This window comes from Ochotona curzoniae, unplaced genomic scaffold, assembly GCF_017591425.1.
Source record: "Ochotona curzoniae isolate NIBS_2020 unplaced genomic scaffold, NIBS_Ocur_1.0 contig_430, whole genome shotgun sequence".
NCBI classification, from domain to species: Eukaryota; Metazoa; Chordata; class Mammalia; order Lagomorpha; family Ochotonidae; genus Ochotona; species Ochotona curzoniae.
Genome location: NW_024466219.1, coordinates 16,611,564 through 16,633,824, shown reverse-complemented (window position 1 = coordinate 16,633,824; position 22,261 = coordinate 16,611,564).

Here is a 22,261-nt window from a genome sequence, read left to right as displayed (position 1 = left end):
GGTCCTTTTCGGTTTTGTAATGCATTAGTTTATGCACAGTTTTAGCAATCTCTCATGAATGATTGGGTCAGTTGGCAAGTTGTTTCAATTGGACTTTTGCAATGTGTCTCGTGTCTGTTGTTTGTTTGTTTGTTTTTCTACTTCCACACATCAAACGAGTTTGGGGTCATTATTGTTTGTTATGTAGATGTCTCCATTCCTTGTGAAGGATCCTCACAGAATACCTGAGCCTGAGTAACTTATAAAGAAAAAAATGTCTATCTCTTACAGATCTCAGATGGGAAGTACAATGTTGAGGGAAAAGGTTTTTTTAAATGTATCATTTGATGGTGGAAGATTGAAACACAAGCGAGCATGCCTGTGACAGAGAGGGAAGGGAGCTGAACTCATCACATTGGGAACTGACATTCGTGAAAACCAACTCTTGTGATAATGGAATAAAATCCACGTATGAGAGCACAGCCCTCATGACCCAATATCACCTCTTAAAGATCTCACCCCGCAACACCGTCACACTGCGTACTGAACTCCCAACAAATGCACTTTGGGGAAACATATTCAGGCATAGCTGTGGACAATTACAGAAGCTCTTTAATTGGCTTCTGCCCCAATCTTGCTTCATCTTCAACAAATGATACAGGCAGGTGTGAGATAACTTCCCTCTTGCCCCATTTTGTCCTATCCTTTCATAAAAGAATTCTACGTCTCCTTGCTGCCTATTAAAATATGTGTACATTCTCATTCAAAGCGATGCAGATCTCTTGTTGGGCTGTCTTTGCAGCCTTCTCTGTCTCCACTCTGCATGCTTCATCCTGACCAATCCAGGCTGTGTGCTGTTCCCTAAACATGTGCCATCCTCCTGCCTACCATGCTTTTAAAAAAATGACTACCATTTAAAAATTCAATTCAAAATGCTAAGAAAGTAAGTGCTATAATCCCACCATTCTACCCTGTTTTCATCTGCACCTATTTTTTGTCCAGACTTTGTCCATAAGAATAGGGGTTTTATATAACTGCAATCATGCACCCTCAGGAATTATGCTATTTTACTTAAAATTATGCTCTTAAGGTTTTTTCTACCTTCATAATTAGCACTGGGAAGGTCCAGAGAACATTTGATAGGTAATAAGTTATTTATAATTTTCCTAAGATAATGGTCCTATTAGTACAGATAATAATAATAAAATAGGTCTCCTCAGATTACAAGCAGTTTATGCCAATTAGACTAATCTTCTTAGTAGATTTACTTAGAAATCTTATGACTTACAGAAATTCCTCAGAGATCTGAAAATACTTATCATATGACCCAACCATTCCACCCCTGGGAATTTACTCAAATGAAATTAAATCAACATATGAGAGAGCTATTTATACCCCAATGATTATTGCAGCTCATTTCATGATAGCTAACATACAGAATCAATCCAGATTCATCAATAGATGATTGGATAATGAAAATGTGATATACATATACTATGAAATGATATTCAGCCATGCAAATAAACGAAATCTTGTGTTCTGAAACAAAACTGATGCAACTGGAAGCCATTATGTTTTGTGAAATATGACAGTCTCAAAAAGACAAAAATCATAGGTTTTCTCTGAAATGCAGCAGCTAATACAGAATACTAAAAAAAATATTGGAATGAAATGATCACATTGGGATATGATTGCTTTCTTTAGCCCTTGTTTGTCCTCCTGTGATTTCCCTGCTTTTCACTTGTTGAATATTATGATTAGTGACAAAATAAGCCTGTAAATATAGAATGGATTAAAAGCATGTCTTTGTGAAAAATGGTGAAGGGATGGAAAGGAGGGTGGAAGGGTTATTGAGGAGGGACAGGAAGTATGGTCATCTTCTTAGAACCAAATGCCCCAAATGTGTTTATTTAGTAAAAAGACTAAAACAAAGCTTAGGACTCTTACACCATTTCTCTAAACTCTTTTCTTTAATATCTAAATGTCACTCGCCCTTAAAGACCCAAATACTACAGTGGCCTCCTTGATGATATTCTTGGATCTTCTGCTACAGATGGATACTCCTCCCCTCACGCCCCACCACTCACCCCCTTCAGCAGAGCACTCAATTTATGCCAGTGTTCTGAGACAATGCTCTCTGTGTCCACATCTTGTGTCTTCTCAAAGCCTCCAAGTCCCTGTAGAGCCCATTTCTTGGGCTCCTTAGTGACCTTGCCTAGAGATCTGCCCTTCTTTCATTCAGCTGGGATATTTTGGTTATATTTTATCCATATTTCCTACATGTTATGGTTGAGGAAAAGGGAGCTTTTCATGTCATATCATTATGACATCCTGATAGAAACCCTTAGAACTTTTGCTACATTATACAAAAGAAAGTAAGGCATTCAGTCTATTGCATCACCTCAAATCTCCCAAAAGTCAATCAGGAACATCACTATGGAAGATTCTACTTGGTTCCAGAAACCATGTGGGGCCTAACTCTGGTTCTGCCTCGATGGATCATTGTAAAGAGCTAATTTTCCCGCAAATAAGAGGTTGAGTTTGTTCCTTAATTTTTGGTTAAACTGAGGTTAAGTTTTGCCTTATATTTGTGCCTCATAACCCTTAACTGAGACCCAAGTTTCCTTGTTTTCCTTACAGACAGGAAATTAAACTCTCCACTTTTTACTGTTGCCAGTTTCTAAAGAGATGACATCTACATTGGCCAACTCACATTCTGATCATTCATAATATGATAACTCAGGTGCACATGGACACCAAGGTACATTATACAATTGCAGTTGCATAACTGTAAAATCATATTAGAAGACAATTGGTGACAAATCTGAAACCAATTTCAGAACCAAGAGAAAAATGTATTAACAGATTACTTCAATACCAGATTTCTTAACTCCAGCGTTTTGCCAACATTTTTGCCTCCAGCTCCACTTTCTTCATCTCCAAAGAATAGTTTAGTTCTCCCAATGTGAAGCTATTCTTCTCTAATCTTTGTGCAAGATTCTCTGGGTTTTTGCAAAGGCTGCTGTTCTTCTGAAAGGCAAACTGAAGAAGTGAAAAGTTTTAAATGAAACTCAAGGACTGAGATGAGCTATAAAGGCTGACGTCAATAAAGGGTAGCAGGTAGAGGCGTAAATTGAGGTAGGGCACAGCGTTGGGCCTCAGGGAGTTAGAGTGGGGGCCCGACTGTTTAACATGATGAATAAGCTCCATGTCCTGGATTCAGTATAGTCATTAATACTTTCCCATAGCAAATATACACTCAAAGAAGAGCCTCTTTGAAAATGACTCTGTTTCAGGTTATTTTTTAAGCCTATTGGAATTTAAAAGCTTTTTACAGCAGTACATTCAAATCTTGGGCGTTGAGTTTCTGTACTTTGCTCTCTGAGATACCCGAGGTGACGGTTCCTGCCAACAGGGGACTTTTAGGAGGCATTTGTGTCAGTGGTGGCAAACGAGCCCATCTGTATACATAGACATCAGGCCAAAGCCAGCCTCTCCAAAACATTAACACACATCACAGAGTTATCTATTGAGAATGTGCCAGGAGCCAGTGCCAGGCTAAAACAGACACATAGGAGCGCCCTAGTTGCCAGTAGACCCCAAAGATCCAGCTGTGTCCTATTTAGAATTGCATTCTGGAGCTCAGGCTTCCTGGACCAACTCATGGGCTCAAGTGCACTCGGCTCACTCCCTGTGGTTGTGCTGCAGCTCACGACGTGCCCACTACATGGTGCCTGAACAGGCATCAGTACAGTGCTCAGCCTTCCCACTCTCACAGGGTGACTGAAACAGGTCTTTTGTCTTTGTCGTGGAGTGTTTCTTACCATGATGGAATCCACCACCCTACTCCCAGCCTTCAGTTATCTCAGTGTAGCAAAACATCTTTAAAGAAAAACCCTTTGGAGGGTGAGGAGTCAACCCATAAACCACAGAGATGTGAGAAAATCCGAGCCACAGTATTTATTTACACACTTCTTGAGTGGGCTGGGGGGGGGGGAGGAGAAGCAGTTCATCACACAAAACCCAAGATGGTACCACTTATCCAAGCTCTGACAAGGAGCAGAAAGCTAATGATACCCCTCCCAAAGCCCTTGTGTGTAGGCTAGGAGAGAGAAACAATTTGTTATCAGAAAACCATGACAGTCAACTGCCAAGTCTGTTGGCAGGATGTAAAAAATTGAAATGGCAATTAAAGAAGCTACGTCAAGGTCGCAAAGGAGGGCGATGAGGCCATCTGAGTAAACATGTGGTATTAATTAGATTTGTAAGGGTCTATACTAAGGCTATGTCTTTCCCCACTACTGTATTTTGTTGAGTTATTTGATTCTTCAGTTCTTTAGAAAAAACACACATTTGTATACTTTGTGGAGAGAAGAGTGATGCTTTAATTAGCATACATAGCAAACTTAAACAGGACCAGTCTGTCTTCCAGAGGCTGGGGAGAGCTAGCAGTGAGCAACATCCACTGCAGAGTCAGGAGGACGTCACGGCAAGGAAATAGAGGGGCTGCTGGAGGATGTAGATTGGGTCGCTCCCAGGAGCAGTGCTGCCAAGAAGCAAGATCTCAAACATGAGTGACCATGTGCACTTGATGCCTGGAAGAGCCTCAGGTAAAATTACTTCCTCCAGAAAGGCCACAGACTAGGTTTCCAGGAGGACCACAATCTCCTGGGAGGAGTGGCTGTAGGAGGGACAGTTGTGAGGCCAGCTATGCTCAAGAGGCACGCCCGGAAGGCACACCACACCATCTGTCTACACACCTGCCATCTTCAGGGCAGCACCTTTGGGACCTGGGGGCCTGTTCTACATTTATTTCTTCATTAAAAGCATGTCTACTGGAAAGACCTCTCCCCGCTCCACCCCCGGTGTGAGAAAAACAGAATGAAGTAAAAAGTATAATAACATAGTCATGCCGAAATGGAATAACAATAAAGGTGACACAGAATACTGTAGAGTCCAAAACAAAATGGGGTAGGCATGGCTCACTGCTGACTGCAATACTTTTCGCTTTTGTAACTTTTGCTTTGCTTGCTTGGTTAAGAAACTGTGCGTGGCCTGTGTAACCTTTGGCACGGATGGCCTCAATTTCTGTGAATCCTAGATAGGCAGGGAATGTGTCGCGTTTCCTCCCTCACCCTGCAGGCTATTGTGGATTGCTCCTTTCAAGCTGTTGTGGACTGTCCCTATAAAAACCCTGCGAATGTGCTGTTTTGGGCTGCACTCTGGTAAGGGGTGTCTGTCCAGGCCTCTCACTGTAATAAAACTTTGTTGTGACTGTCACTGGTGTATGTAACATTCTGTTTTAGTGGTCAAGTGGATGCAACAATACTTCACTACCTTTACTGGGGTTGTGGTGTAGCAGAGTCAGCTGCCCATTCGCCTGCTGGCATTCGGTATCTGAGTGCCGCTTTGAGGCCCAGCTACTCTGCTTCCAATCCATCTTGCTGCTGATGTGCCCGGAAAGGCAGCAGATGGTGGCTTGAGTCCTTAGGCCTCTGCCATCCCTGCAGGAGGCCTGCACAGGGTTCCTGTCTCCTTGCTTTGGCGGGTCCAGCCCCAGGAGTTGTGGTCATTTGAGAAAAGAATCAATGGATAGAAGATACCTCTCTCTATATCTCTTTTATCTGTTGCTGTTACTTCCAAATAAACAAGTAATCTTTTGTAAAAAGTTGTAAGATGGGTGAAATAAAATGGTGTACTTACTGAGGCTGCAGATAGAACAAGATTCGACACATGTTGATTATGATGAATCTGCATAATAAGTGAATGTCAATGAGCTGGACTCTCCCTTTTGCGTCACATTTTGTTGACAATTTTGTGTATTTGTATATTTTTTTCCTAAAACAGAGGAAATGTCTATAGCAGAATGAGGTTAGATCACATTGAAGAAAGTAGTTTTGACATTTGGAAAATGTAATTCATTCTATTAATCAAACTGAACTAATACTGACAAATAGCTGAGCCCATAGCTAGAAACAGGGTTTTTGCATGACCTACAGGAAGGAGCGAGTGAAAATATGGCAGATTGATACTGAGGGCAAAGATGTGGAAAGCCTACTCGTGGTGGCAGCAGTGGAAGCATTCCAGGTAAGGAGTTCTGCCCATCATGTGGTTGATCTAGATATGAAACTAAGCCCCCCAGATCTGCCCACCCACCTGCTTTGCAGCAAAGGGACTCTGTCCCCTGGGAGTTCCGGACAACCCTTGGCTGGAAACAAAAGGAAAGCCAAATTATTGTGGTGGCATGTTGAATACTCACTAGATTTCTCCAGCCCAGAGTCTTTTTGTATGATTGTTGATTTGACTTCTTGTGCTCTTCCCTGTCCATGCACATCCCTGTCCCTCCCCTTCCAAGGCTCAGCTAAGTTTTATGTCCTAAAGAACAACAATGTCACTCAAGTTCAGCCACAAGGTATTGACTCATAAGGAAGCAATTTCCCGTGCCATCCCCCTACCAAAGTGGCCCTGAAATTGAAAATGGGCAATACTTCTCGGGTTGTTGATGTTTACTACAATTTTTGCACTCTGGAGACAGGGAAAGTAAACAGAAAGCATTTTAGAGAGCAGAATCATGAAAGATGAGCTAAACCCCTATGAAGGACCAAGTATTAGCTCAGCTCATTTGAGATTGCCCAGTTCAAGAAATAGCATAAGGTTGAATTTCATTAAAACTTCAGACTGCTGTCTCTCAGCTCACAAATGGATTTCAAGTGCTTATAAGCTGAATCAAAGGAAAGCTGATCATCAAAAGCAGGAACCAGCCACACAGCCTCTTGAGCACAAGCACCTGGGGACACCTGCTGGCCCCAGGCTGGACTCACCCAGCAGGACGCCTGGCTTGAATCCAAACAGATCCCCATCACATACAACCAGATCAACCACCTTCCCACTAGACTGATTTATTTCCGTTTCTCGAGAGAAATGGGAAGGAAATCCACAAAAGGAAATGAGTAGGAAGAAGGAAACTGACACCAGGAGTGGCCTTGAATAAACACAAAGCACAGTCAAAAGAGCTGCCAATTTCCAAGCTGGGTTTCAGAAACCTCCTGGTTTCCGGGAATGCAAATCCAGTTGCTCCGCCCTTTGAACTACAGGATTTTTTCTTCCCTAACAGACATGTGCCGAAAGGTCTCTCCACGACCTTGATTTCTGTCAATATTTGCCAGAGTTTGCAGTTCACCTTCTGTAACTCTCTCCAGCAGCAGAGGCTGAGGAGGGTGTTGCCTCCTCTGTCCACGGAGGCCACCTAGGCAGCCCTGGGGACTGAGAGACCCAGGAGAGACCTCGCCCATCCCTGTCCCTCCAGAAGCGCTGCTTCCCAGCAGGAAGCTACTCCTGATTCCAGACCTCCAGCCCTTGCCCTCACCTGGGCAGGTCCTGACAGCTTCCCCACTCTGGGGCAAGATTTGGCTCAAGTTCAAAGTGAATCCAGTGAACAAAGAGAGAGGTCAGGGGACCTCTTGGTCTTGAGAATCAAAGCCACAAAACAGCCTTAGGACTCCCACGGGGTCTCATCTTGTTCATTTGCGGCTAGGAAGGCAATGAATGGTTTCTCCACGTTGTGATCAAAGGCTGGGATCAAATGCCGTAAACATTTTAAGTTTTAATAAAATAATAAATAGGGGTCAGCACATTGGCTCAACTGGCTAATCCTCCACCTCCAAGCATGGCATCCCAGATGGGCACCAGTTCATATTCCTGCTGCTCCACTTCCCATCCAGCTCCTTGCTTGTGGCCTGGGAAAGCAGTGGAGGATGACCAAAAGCCTTGGAACCCTGTACCCACGTAGGAGACCTGGAAGAAGCTCCTGGCTCCTGGCTTCGGATCAGTTCAGTTCCAACCGTTGCAGCCATCTGGGGAGTGAACCAGTAGATGGAAGACCATTTTCTCTGTCTCACCTTCTCTTTGTAAATATGACTTTCCAATGGAAATTTTAAAATCTTTTTTAAAATATAAAAAAACAAAATAGATACAAAACAGCTAAGGATGCAGAAAAGTCTCAAGGTTACATCCTTCCCCACTTACCTGTCAAGTCTTTGTCACAATGAGCTCACATGCCTTTCCTGAAGGCGATCAGAATGTGCCACCTCCAAACCTGCCACATTAGCATGAAGCTTAATGAGATGAGCAAAATAACAAAATTTGTGTTAAAATATCTGTGTATATAGCCATCTCCTCAAAATGTGAAATGTCTGGAATATTAATAATATTAGTTAATGAGATGTAATTGTGTGTAACTTAGAGTAAGGAGCAGTCCTGCGAGGCCTGTCAGGACTTGCTGGTGAACTCGGACTAGCTTGTAAGGTGTTTTGTTTTTTTTTTAGCTTCCCAAAAAATTCATTTATTCATTGGATAATTGTGCCATAACATGAAGAAAGATAGATGGGTAATTACATGGATGGATGGATAGATAGATTGTACAGACTGAACTCGAAAACATTTGGATTGATTTTTATGATGACTCAGGAGTTAGTCATTATATAATTTGTTGTACATTGCTTTTTATCTTAAATTTATATATATATTTTTATTATTAATTACATTGCATTATGTGACACAGTGTTATGGGCACTGGGATTCCCCCCACCCCTCCCCGAACCCTTTCCCCATGGTGGATTTCTCCACCTTGCTGCGTTACCACAGTTCAAATTCAGTTGAGGTTCTTTCATTGGAAGTATTTACCAACCATAAAGTCCAGCATCTTATTATCCTAGTGGGTTCAACGATTTCTTGATGAGACCGTCTCTGATCTGAAGGTAAAGCCAACAAAGTATCGTCCCAATCAATTAAAAGCCCCAACATCGGGCCCGGCGCGGTGGCGCAGTGGCTAAGTCCTCGCCTTGCACGCCCGGGATCCCATATGGGCGCCGGTTCTAATCCCGGCAGCCCCGCTTCCCTTCCAGCTCCCTGCCTGTGGCCTGGGAAGGCAGTCGAGGACGGCCCAAAGCTTTGGGAGCCTGCACCCGCGTGGGAGACCCAGAAGAGGCTCCTGGCTTCGGATCGGCATAGTATCGACCCGTTGCGGCTCACTTGGGGAGTGAATCATCGGACGGAAGATCTTCCTCTCTGTCTCTCCTCTCTGTATATCCGCCTTTCCAATAAAAAATAATAAAAATAAATCTTTAAAAAAAAAAGCCCCAACATAACATCAACCATTTACTACCTTATGGCATTAATTGACATGGTATTGCTTAATAGTATGTTAATAAGAAAATGCTGGTTCTTAACTACATCCTGTGACTTCTTCATAGACATTTCAATTTTTGGTTTATATTCAACCGGATTCCATACACCTCAAAATGGCTATAGATTACTATTCAGCTGTCTCGTCTTTTTGTTTATCGTGTTGAAGCATGATTTTGCTGAATTTAGTTGTTTTTCGGATGGTCTGAACTGGCTTATAACTCTAGCAAGACATGTGTTATCAGTTCAGGTGCAGAACATTTTTTTTTTTTTTAGGATGGGTGTGCAGAGAAATCCCCAATACCCCAGTGAGGCGTAACTAATCTTTGTGTCCCACCTAGTGAGGCTTGATTGGATCCACGCTGGCCATTTCCTGTTTGATTCTAAGCTTTCCTTGTTGTCTGTCCATTCTAGAATTTTTGTTTGTATGTTTGTTTGTTTGTTTTGAGGGGTTTCTGGAGCGATCCTAATGGTCACTGCGAGGGAGGGTGGGGACCCAGAGCCGGAGCCAGGCAAGGACCAGAGAGAGCTCGCCTCCCTAGTCCCGAAGGAAGTTTATGATTCTTCTGTTTCTGCAGACCGCTCAGGGCTCCTGGCTGTCGTTCCGATGACGCTGATTTCTGCACGGCAGAGTTTGGACTTCTTCCATCCCCTGTGGAGGCTCCAGATGGGGGTGGGTGACCTCAGAGTTCTCGGCCTCCGAAGGCACTCCTATTCCCCGTGGTCTCCGTAGTGGTTGGGATGTAGTCCTTGGTGTCCGTGTTGATGGTCCTTGGTGAGGATCTGGGAGTCTTCAGGGTTGGGATATGAGCCTCCTCCTGACCTCCTGCTCCACTCTGGGGTCTCCCCCCCCTGCTCCATAGGCATAATCTCCTGTTAAGAGGCTTTCAGGGTCGCTCCCAATTCCCCCCTTATGCCTGTATAGTTTTACTATTGTCTAGTGCCAACTCGAGTCTGTTGTCTATGAGTTACCAGATTTGATCCTGATAGGCTATATTTCACGTCTTCCTCTCACTTTTTAGGGAGATGGAAGATTTCTCTGCATTCCCTCCCCATTACGGAGTAACATAGGGTATTAAGAGTGTTTTAGGTTTTACAGTTCTTTGATGTAGATCATAAGCATTCTGACTCACATTAATTGCTGTTGGATACATGTTGTCAGAGATTGCAAGCTTGTAAGCTGTGTAAAACAAGATAAGGTTCAGCCCTCCCTCACTAATTTGTAAGGGGCAGATAGAAAAGAAGCTGAAGATGGAGCTCCAGTGGGTATAAAAAGGCAAATTGCTCTCAACTAGCTCATTGAAGAACGAGACCCTGTCTCAGGTGCTCCGAGCTTGAGCTGAAGAAAGAGCACGGCTCCTTTCTAATGCCACGCTCGCCTGGAAGAAGACCTGACCCCCTCGTACTCCATCCACCATAAGGTAGGTGCGACTAAGCACACCAGCCTCAGGATGTGCCCTCCCACCTGAGACTAAAGGCTCATGGGAACTTCCGGTAGGAAAAGAGACTTAGTACTTACTGTAAACGTGTGTGAGAGAGAGAGAGAATTAGGTGACAAAGTAGAGTTTGAATTAGTGTGTTGGCTGCATAAGAATAAAGCATTGACTGGAATCGTAGTCTATGCGGAAAAAAAGAAATACATTTTTTTTAAAAAAAGAATAAGGCATTGAAAGGCAGATTGTGCAAGTCTCTTACTGGAAGGTAATAGAACCTCTCAAGACACTTTCAGTGAAAGATATTGGACATTCAACAGAGGCAGGGGAGGGAGAGGTGGGGAGGTAAGGAATGAAGCTTTCTTAAAGCTTCCTTAGCTGGCTAAGGCAGCAACTTGTGGGAGTTAAGGTTGGCAAAGATTCCTCTATGAGGAAGATCTACTCCCAGAGTCTCAGATTCCTCCCAGGCTAGGTTTATGACCCCAAGGGAGACAGAAAGGCCTGAACATTCTTACCTCCTGTAAACTCGTTTATCTTTCCAAAAATTCTCTGTCTTCCCTTAAGTGCCTTTCTCCTCTTCATCCATTACGATAGTTTAAAAAAACAATTCTAAGCACTCCTTCAAGGTACTCATGTCTGAGTTCCCCAATGTGCAGTCACATTACACACAGTTTCATCTGTTCATCTATGTCCTTAAGGTTTAATTTCTTTTTCTTTGAAAGGCAGAGAGAGAGCTACAGAAAGAGAGATGCTCTATCTACTGCCTCACTTTCCACAACAGCCAGAAACCAGGAGTCAGGAGCTTTCTCTGGGTCTCCCATGTGGGTGCAGGGTCCCAAGGCTTTGGGCCATCCTCCACTGCTTTCCCAGGCCACAAGCAAGGAGCTGGATCTGAAGTGGAACAGCCTGGACTCAAGCCAGTGCCCACAGGGGGTGCTGGTGCCACAAACGGAAGCTCAGCCTATCAGGCCACAGCACTGGCTCCAAATCTACCTCTTGATTAAATCACATACCCTGGACACCGAATGTGAGTGAAGGAAAGTGCTTTCCCTCCACTATGTTGCTGCACTAAACTGTTTCCAGTTCTACCTGGGCCCCATTTGCGTTTATGTTCCCCTCCCCTGTGCCCAGTACTGTGAAGGACGAGTCTCTGCTCAAGGAATCAGTAGAAAGAATACAGTCACCCAGGAACTTCACCTTAGCGCCCTAAATGCATACTGATAATTTGGCATGAACTGTGAACCACATTATGGATATTTTTATAACTTGTTTTTTCCTGAACTGTTATGTGAATTCTGGTAGTATAAGCACTTTCTAAAGTATAATTTTCAAGAACTTAAAAAAACACCACATTTGGGTAAATATATGCCAAAGGTTTTACTCATTAATTTTGGGGGGGAACCATTGAGACTAAAAATTGAAAGAAGAATTTAAGCAATAGAGGTTCCTATAGTCAGTGAGTGAAAAGCGTTCTGAAGTGACTCTGTCCTTGGATGTAAAACTGGTTAGTAACTCCCATATATCAAATTGTGTGATGTTTGAAATGGGCTTTTCTGCTTGATGGAAATGAGGAAATAAAAAAAGGACATAACTTATTAACTTTGTATGATCAAGAATCATTTAAGAATGATCATAACAATCATTCATTTTCCTATCTATTTACTGGTAATTAACTGCTTCCTTAAAGATGTATTTATTTTTATTGGGAAAGAAGACCTACAGAAGAGAGACAAATATCTTCCATCTGCTGGTTCACTCTCCAAGTGGACACAACAGCCAGAACTGAGTCAATCTCAAACCAGGAGCCAGGAGCCTTTTCCGAGTCTCCAATGTGGGTGCAGGGTCCCAAGGCTTTGAGCCAGCCTCTACTACTTTCCCAGGTCGTAAGCAGAGGATTAGATCAGAAGTGGAGCAGCTGGGCCCAAATCAACTAACTTTCTTAGAGAACTGTAACAAAGGCTTTGGTTAACATAAAGTTAGTTGAAATTGCATGGCCCTGTGAAATGGTAATCCCAGAAGGCCTTCTAGAAAATGTACAGAAATTCACAGAAATCTTAATCCAGTGGGCTCTGTTACTGGCGAAGCTTGGTGGGGTCTTTCCTCAGCTCGGTATAGAATTAGCATAGAAATAAAAAGCCAGGAAACACATGCACGTTTAGCAGATTCTTTTTTCAAAGCAAAGTGCTAGGGAAACACTGCTCTGTGAAGAAGTAGGGAAGTGGAGTGCCTGCTGGACACTGGCTTTAGGAAAAGCAATTAGGGCTTTTGAAAGTGTTTTGTTGCTGTGATTGTTTTTCCTTTTGAAAATGGGGAGGGGCATAGAGGGACCCGGGTATCTGTGCTGATTAAGAGGTGTCTTGAATGAGAGTATTCAAGTAACTAGCTTGTCCTACGCTGGGAGCATGGTCTGCACGCTTCTACTCCCCAGATCCGGGCAGAGAAACAGCAGAAAACTCCCCTCACCTTCGTTGTCTCAGCAATCCAAAGGTTTTGTTCTGCACAGTCAGCCTATCTAGTACATGCAAACAGTGAATGTCAGATGCAGTCCAGGAAGTAGACACCAGCCTCTCTTCCTGGACCTGGTCTCAGGTTGTTTTGGCCTCATTCTAGGTTTTGAGTAGTATTATTAAACTACAACATATTATTATTAGTAGTAGTAGTAGTAGTATTTATCAGAACGGCAGATATACAGAGAAAAGGGGAGACAGAGGAGAAAGGTTGTCCATTCACTGGTTGACCTCCCTCCTCCCCCCGTCGCAAGTGGCCAAAACGGCCAGAACTGAGCTGATTCAAAACCAGGAGCCAGAAGCTTCTTCCAGGTCTCCCACATACAGGTTCTCAAGGCTTTGGGTGTCCTCCTCTGCTTTCCCAGGCCACAGGCAGGGAGCAGAATGGGAAGTGGAGTAGTAGTGATGTCAACCAGTGCCCGTATGGGATCCTGGTGCTTTCAAGGTGAGAATGTAGCAACTGAGCCATTGTGCCAGGCTCCATATTCCACTTCCTGTGGAATACATATTCTTCAGTGTCTTATGTAGAGACATATGCAGAATACTTGTGCAAGAAATTACTAAAAAGGGAAAAAATCTGAATCCAATACCAATCTGGACATAAATCATGGATGTGTTACAGTAAGTCATTGCAGACAAGGCTTCATTTGGATTCAGAGCAATGAGAGCTTCAGGAAGCTGATGCTATTTTCTTGCCAATACTTCCCCATGAAAGATAACAGTATCCACTCACTAAAAACGATATACGGAAACTATGTCCTCAAAAACTCAGTTGTGTTGCTGTCAAGTGAATAAGAACAAAACTTGATTAGGTCTCAGAAAGAAAAATGAAAGATGTTGTAGGCTTATGTTTTACTTTGAGTCTAGAGTTGGATACAGTCATAAGTGGTCTCTTCAAATTTTTTAACTATTCATTTGATCTGTTCCAGAAATGTTCCTAGAGCGTCAAAGGGCCAGCGAGGATGCAATGGTTTGATTGCTTTTCAAACCAATAGGTGGACAGAAAGAAAGCTAGAGAAAAGTAGGTAAGCAAGCAGGGAGAGAAATATAAAATCAGGACTTCCATCCCATCTGGGGGAAAGAGTTGCAGGGAGAACAAAAGGGGCACACACATTATAGTGTACATGAGGTTTTGGAGAATGGGGGAAGAGCTGCTTCACAAGACCTGCAATGTGTCATGAACAGATTCTGATTTTTATCAAGCACAACTGAAAGTATTTAAGTTGCTTTTTTTTATGTTTTGCAAAGAAAACTCTGGGCCAGAAATGTAGCCTTTGTATAGATCATTTGAGGCTAGAAATAACAAATTTTTAAAGGTCCAAATTGTGCGTGGGAATAATCTTCAAATTAGACCTGGTCTATGGAAAAGTCACAGTGGTATAATCAGGCATAGGCTGTGGCAAGTCTTTCTGTATGCCTTTAGATACACTACAATGCTCTAGTTGCCTGATGAGGCACTTGGCTAGCTATTTGTAACTCAATATCTGTCTACCGTGCTTCTTTGGTAATCAGACCACAGTTATAGCTGGCACAAAGCCATCAGCAATTGTAGGTATTTTTTCCAACTGTCTTGCAGTTATACATAGCGATTTGACTAAGTTGTGACCCATGGAAATGTTGGCATCTGTATGGTATGCAGGATCTAGATACTATGCTTTACAAAGGTTGAGTGCTTCTCTTGCCTTCTTCCTCCTAGCTGGAGCAGGTATCTTATGTCATGAATGTCCCACACTTTAAAGATGGTTAGTTTATAAAACAGGGCCTGGGTCTTTGAGGATTGCAAAGCCTGCAGGTCAGTTCTCAGCTCACATCACACATCATTGTTGGTGAGACAACATCTTTCCGTCATTTTAGATTTGTTAGCCAACTCTGAGCAACACCAATGAAAACAAGAAAATAAAAACAACCCGGAATTTGAGCAAAATGACCCAGGAACTTAAATTCAAAACAGCATATTTAGTAACCTTCATGAAGCCAGAACTTTGGCCTGCTTCCCAGCCCACGCACAAGAACCGAGGAAGTGAAACTGATTGCTAACAGGGACCAGTGCGCCACAGTGGGAAAAAGTTCAAGTAGATAAAACATCTGTTCTCTACCTGTTGACTGACTGACAGGGGAATGTTCAATTTTTTGAGTTTGAAGTTAGAGCTGGAAGGCTGTCCCCATGTGCTCCCACACTTTTGCAAGTCACTTACTCACCTGTAGAATATAGCCAGGTTTTCACAGGCAGAGAGTTGCACGTAACCCAAAAGGGCCTTTTAAATGTGCTTGGAAATGAGAAGGGAATAGCTGTCTGCCTATCAATGGTTAAAATAACGCCACTAACGTTGGCTTGATCAGAACAGGAGGAGAAACACCTCGTGCTTTGATGTCTTAAAGAGAAAGAAGATACTATTCCTCACCATGATAGTGATACTATCTCATTAAAATCTGCACGACTCTTACATATTCTAATGTTTGATAATATTTGTGTACAGACATTCCCTTCCTCTGCTGGAAAAAAAAAAGATCCAATGAATGCAATTTGATTTTTATTCTTGCACATTAAAGGAGATAGACAAGGGAATAGATGAATTCTGGGGTAGTAGAAATACGTTTGAAGTAGTGAGTCTCCTACACTGTAGACAAAAAAGGTGTGTGTGTGCGTTCCTGGGAATAGTCTGTAGCTTGTCAAAGAAGTGCTTGGAGATCTTATCCCAAAAAAATCACCCACTTGACAACCTCTCGTTATTACTCTTCCAGCTATATTAAAGTTTTATGTTTACCATCATCTAGAACCCCTACTTCTCCTTTATTTTTAAACTTGGAAAATTTATCAGTCATTTTGATTCTAACAGAACTATTGAATTTAAAGACTCTGTTATTATGAACATTTTCATTTTATCTCTGTTGCTACTGACCCCAAGGAGAATGCTCTAAGTTCCTTTATCACACACACATATATACACATAATTGCTATCTAATCAGGACTTCAGCTAAGAAGGGCTTGGGCATCCCCCCAGTAAGGAGTGGAAGTTACAGACCTGCTGTTTACCTTTCTGATAAGAAGTTCCAGGCAAAGGGCAGGGTCTTTGCTTTAGTTGTTGCCTGGCAACAAACAGGTAATCAGGGAGAATTTGTTACTTCAATGAATAAAACTTTGGAATGCAGATAACATGTACCAGTAACAATTCCACTGAAATCATTTTGAAACGTTAGTGAATCATAATAAAGATAGTAGTCACTGATTAAAACACTACTACAGTTGGAAAGAATCACACACTCTAATAATTTAAGAGTCATTCTGGAGAAGCTAGCTTTAAACACATTTTGGACAATGTTACTTATGTTTTTTAAAAAGATTAATTGAAAGAGTTATAAAGAGAGGGACAGAGCCTGATACAAGGAGACTTTGTATCCACTGGTTTATTGCCCAAATGGCCACAGTGGCCCAGTCTGCACCTGGTGCAGCAGTCCAAGCCCTGGGCCTCTTTGGCTGTTTTCCTGGGCACATCAGCAGAGAGCTGGATGATAAAAAGAGGAGCCAGGACTCGAACCAGTGCTCATATGTTGCAGGCAGTGTCTTAACATGCTACATTACAATGATAGCCCTGTGGTTTAAATGTGACCTTCTTTTCATGTATTATTATACAAATTAATGGCATTTTAATTAAAAATAGCTTTTATTGTGTTATTACAAAAACAATACATATTAATCACATATTTTAACATTGATTTTATTTATCCAGGAGATAAACTTTTCTCCAGAAAAATGCATCTCTTGGCTTATACTATAATAAAAATTAATAAGAAAAAGTATCCAAAAAGCCCTACTGCATCTTAACTTATTATTATCCTTTTACAAAGATAGATTTCCATATTTTGGTAATTTAACTTAAGGTAGAACTGTGGATATCACTAGACATAAATGTTCAGCCACCTACGTTTCTACCTAAATGTCGACGACATAAATTACATGACATTCTGGTTAAATACATGCAAATGCTGATATGAGCACTTAAAAATGCCTTACACAGATAGAATAAATAGCAGGAGAAAAAGCTTTTTCGGATCATCAAAAGATCAGGAATTTAGATGCAGAAGGAAACCTGCATCGCAAGAAGAAAGTCCTTACAGTACAGCATGCCGCAAGCAGCCAGATGAACATGAGCCACCACCGAGCGGGCGAGGAGCCTGCGCGAGCAGCTTTGTGCGTATTTGCTGGATGCTGACCTGCCCGCGGCCCAGCTCATCACCTGTGGGGTAACAGCTGTCTCCACAGTCACCCACAGTCTGGAAGAACCATTTGGAGAAGGCTGCATGGCACTGCCTCTCTTGCTACTGACTCTTTTGCCCAGCAAGTGGGCATCTGAGTGAAAAGGAATACATACAAACCATAAAATTAAAGCTAAAAATGTATGCCTCTTCTTCAACAATGAAAAGAATGGTTTTGTTTGCAGGATGTAATATCCTCGAGGATTTCCACACTCTTCTTCAAGAATGCCGACTTCCACAAGTCCCAGGAAACAGGTTTGTACACTGGACAACCATGGGTTTAGGGAACAGCGTCAGGCTCCTCTGGAGGGGAAACCAAGTGACTGGTATGTGGAGGCCTTTCCTGCTCCTGCTGAGTCCACGTGGGAGATGGGGGAGGGGGCCTCATAGTGATGCCCAACCAAGACAGAAGCATCAAAGGCCGCTGCCCTCCAGCCCCAGCTATTTCAGAGACCACATTCCAGGGACAGAATGCACAGGACACGTCTCTTTCCGTCTGTTTCCTCCTTGGGTTTGGGGGTGGACAAAAATAGTGCCCTACTCTTCTTCCTAGTCTTCATGTCCTCCTATCCAGGAGACCTCCATCAGCTAGGAAACACAGTAGCTGCGAGGGACAACTTAAAGAGGGTTGTGCCCACGTGGGGGATCTTGCAGCTAGAGTTGGGCCTGAAGGGTCTGGAATGAGAGAAGCTTCTGGAAATGAAAAAGGTGCCACTGACACCAACTCACCCATCATGGCAGAAGAGAAGTCTCACAGTGACTGGGGGTCTCAGACACCCTCCACTCACCTGGTGATTTGTCTCATGTCCAGTGCAGCCAAAGGGCACTAACCTGCACTCCTAGAATGAATGGGCACAGAGGCCAGCTCTGCCTGGGAAAGGGTACCTGGAGGGCAGCCCTCTCACCTGCAAACTAAAGCTGGAGAGGTACACCTGAACTTGGCAAGGGAGTTACAGGGAGATGCAAAACACCTGGACAGGATGAGAGGCCGATGTGGGCGGAACCCAGGAAAGAGATGATAAAAAAAACTATTCAGTTCCGGCTGTCCGACGTCTGCAGGCACAGGGCAGTTATGCTTTTGAGTGTTAACTGACATTCCCACTGGGCATGAGGGGAAGCAGTGTGGGGGATTATTTTCCCGGGCCTCAATTTGGTGGTGCCAAAAGTCGAGTCCCCACTTGCCATCCTGTTCTAGTCTCTGTGGAGCGGACATTGGAGCTTTTCAGTAGATCCTAGTCCCTCGGAGAGGTCTGGCCTCAGCCTCCACATCCACATGAGAGCGATGTGGGGGATGTCACGGAGGGGGCGCTATGCACAGCCATTCGCTGCTACCTACAGGTCAGAAGGAAGAGAAGCACAGCCATTAAGCCCCAGGCAAAAAGACCGACCGAGAGAAGTAGAGCAAAGCCCTCCCTCCCTTTCCACTGCTCCCCCACACCCCTCATTCTCATATCCACGCCCACACATAGACACTGGTGTGCTTGGCTCCGAGGAGTCAGGCAAATTGATGCCACAGCCCTAGGCTGCCTTCCTTGAAGAGTCACCAGGTGCTCCTATCAGACTAGGGCCAAAATGTACCTACCCCCACTGTGAGACAAGCAGCCAGGAGCCCGGCAGTCAAAGGAGACTGTGTGGGTGACACCTGTCCACGACTGTGCCCTAAAAGTGACCGTGCAGTCGGGGGCTCCCTCCTTGGCTTCTGGGAGGGTCCCTACTGCGGTTGGGATTGCAATCCTGTTCTGAACGCAGCTCTCAAGAGCAGATCAGCTTCTTCCCATTCACTGGGAATTCACGTTTTCCCTCGCGAGAAGTTTTTTCCCCTAGAACAGTGCTCCGCAAGGGCTGAGTGCGCCTGGGAGCCACTCAGTGGTCCTGTTCTGATGAAGCCTCTGATCCAGTGGGTCTGGCAGGGAGCCTGTGGTTCTGCTTTTCTAACGGGTTCCCGCTCCATGTGAGGATGCCAAGGGCTAAGGTGTGAGAATGGTGAAACAATCCCACCTGCACACGCTCCTGTCCCAGAAGACGGTAAACATCATTTTATACCACTGACTGCAATCCCTTTAAAAACAAAGACAGGTCATGTTTTAGAAGCAACAGCCCACTAAGTTTTAAAAGTTGTCCAACATTTTTCTCTACAGTAGGTAACATGAATTACATGTTGCTAATGGGACTGATACCACAGTGTGGTTCAATGCAATTTGTCCTTCATTCTTACACAGGCTCCAGCAGTAACACACAAAGTTCCCGTTTTCCATGATGTCCTTCCCATTTCCCCCAGAAGGTGGTGGAAGTGAGCCACACCTGGACCTTGGAGTCAGTCACACTAAAGTGAGTTTGCCCAAGTCTCATTGTGCAGCAAGAGGCAAGATTTTAATGGAGAGGTGGAGAGCAGTGAACAGAACCCAAACCAGAAAACAAAAAAACCCAGGAGCCTTCTGTAGGTTCAACTTACTCAGCAATTTTATTGACCCAGTCTACACACACACATACACACATACACATGCACACACTTCAAATAGTTATATACACCTCAGGTGAATTTTCTTATCAATGGCACCAATTAAATCTGGACAGAACAATACCTAGGAAATCATGGTGGAACTTTGTTCCTGGGCTTCCCAACCCAGCTCATTCCCACTCAACCCAGTGTTTCTCTGGCTACCCCCGCCCCACTTCCAAAGTTCCCTGTGATCAGTTCCTCTGCTTCTGTCATCACAAAACCATCACCATATTAGAGTTAATAATCTGATATCAATATCAAATAAAATATACACAACAATTCAAGCACATTGAGCAGAGATTAATCACCAATAGCTTACTGAAAAAATACTTTTACCTACTCCTTTCTTCACCATAAAATTTCCTTTACATTTCTACTTATCAGATTAGAAACAAAAGCCAAATTCATGGCAGATTAAAAACACCGGCACTACCCAATGGAATGCAACATTCCCTACAGAGTCAAGTTGAGGACATAGATGGTTCCAAAACAGATGGTGACGCAATGCCCAGCCATGAAGGAAGCTGGATGACTTCAAGTGCATGTCACAACTGTAGGCTCTGAAGAGGCATTCCTTCTCCCCAGCTCAAAACACCATTCAAGTGATGTTCTACTACCAGCTTTTACAAAATTATGAAACTCTGATTACTATATATACAAGAAATGTCTGTTAAAAAACCACAGTGTATATACTTTTCCTATAAAGGAAATTATTTCATTCTTTTGTGACAGGTACTGTAGACAGAGAATTACAATAATGAATGGATAAAACCAAGCTACAATCAGAGAGCTGGTAAACTGTTGGCTGAGGGACCCCAGGACAGTCTGTCAGTTGGCATGCAGCCCCAAGTTGAGTCCATCCATGACTGGATTGGCAGACCCGACCTCAGGAAGGCTTCCGCGGACTGAGTCTAAAGGAATTTCTGGGTGTATCTACAAGGTCAGTGTCATCTCTAAGCCAAGCATCTAGCCTGCCAGTGTTGCAAACTAACAACTGTCATATATTTTTTTAAACTTTGCTTAAAAATTGTTCTTTATTTATTTTGAAGAGGGTGGGGGAAACAGAGAGAAGGAAAGAGAGAATCTTCTATACACTGCTTCAAACACCCATAATAGCAGGACCCAGAAACTCCATCCACGTCTCCCACGTGGGTGGCAGGAACCCAAGTGGCCATCACCTGTTGCCTCTCAGGCAGGCTCCACTTGCAGGGGGGCCGAAATAGAAGCACAAAGCAGCCAGGACTTTAATCACATACTCCAGTATAGGATGCAGGCAGCTTATTTTACTGAACCACAACACTCACCCCTGTTACTTTTAAATACATATATATGCAAACCAAAATGCATACTAGCAAAGATACACAATCTGCTCAGTTCTTGACAAGAACACATCACAATTCAGGGGCAGACAGTGGAATGTGCCTGAGTCTTCCTCATTTCTCACAATTGCTGGGTGGGCCTCTCTTGTCCACAGGCTACCCTAAGCACTGGGGGGTACCCCTGGCTCCTGGATCTCCTGCTCACAGGAAAACCATGAGGTGGCTTTACAGTGACATCAGAAACCACCAACCCCGCTGGAACATCAGGTGTGGTTTCAAGATGATGATCCTGATCTCATGTGAAACATTCATTCTGGTGAGTAGAGATTCCTATCCCTGACTCTAACTTCCTGGGAAACTGATTCCTCCCCTGCCAGCTCCGCCAAAAAACCAGAGACAATGATATGTAGCATATTGCTGGTACAATGTTTGTTCTTAAAGGACTTTTCTCCTATTTATCCAACTCAATGCAAAACCACAGCTTTAGGGGCCAGCACAATAGCACAGTAGTCTAAACCTCTACCTGTGATGCTGGCAACCCATGTGCGTGCTGGTTCAAGTCCTGGCTTTTCCACTTCCCGTCCAGCTCTCTGCTTAAGGTCTGGGAACACAGAGGAAAGCCCACGTTCTTGGGCCCTTGCATCTACATAGGAGACCTAGAAGCTCCTGGTTTCAAACTGGCCCGGCTCTAACCATTGTGGTCACTTGGGGAGTGAACCAGTGGATGAAGATCTCTCTCTTTCCTTCTTCCTGTAACTTTGCCTTTCAAATAAAAAGGAAATAAATCTTGAAGAAGCAATCCCTGCAGCTGTATCAAAATAACAGATGTTAGAGATAATCAGTAGGCACTGCATTCCAGCTGGGAGATGAGGAGGCAGGGACAGAAACATGTTCTGTAAGTAGGCTTCAGTTACCTCTTTCAAATATGTCAGGGATTTCCTCATTCAGCTTTGGAAACAAGGGGGGAAAAGGGAATACAATTATTTTCTTTCCCTATTTTATATCAGCAGATTAAATACTAAAATCTTCACTGGTTTCCTCCTTATTATGGATGCATGCAGTTTATTCCGCTGAGCCACAGCACCC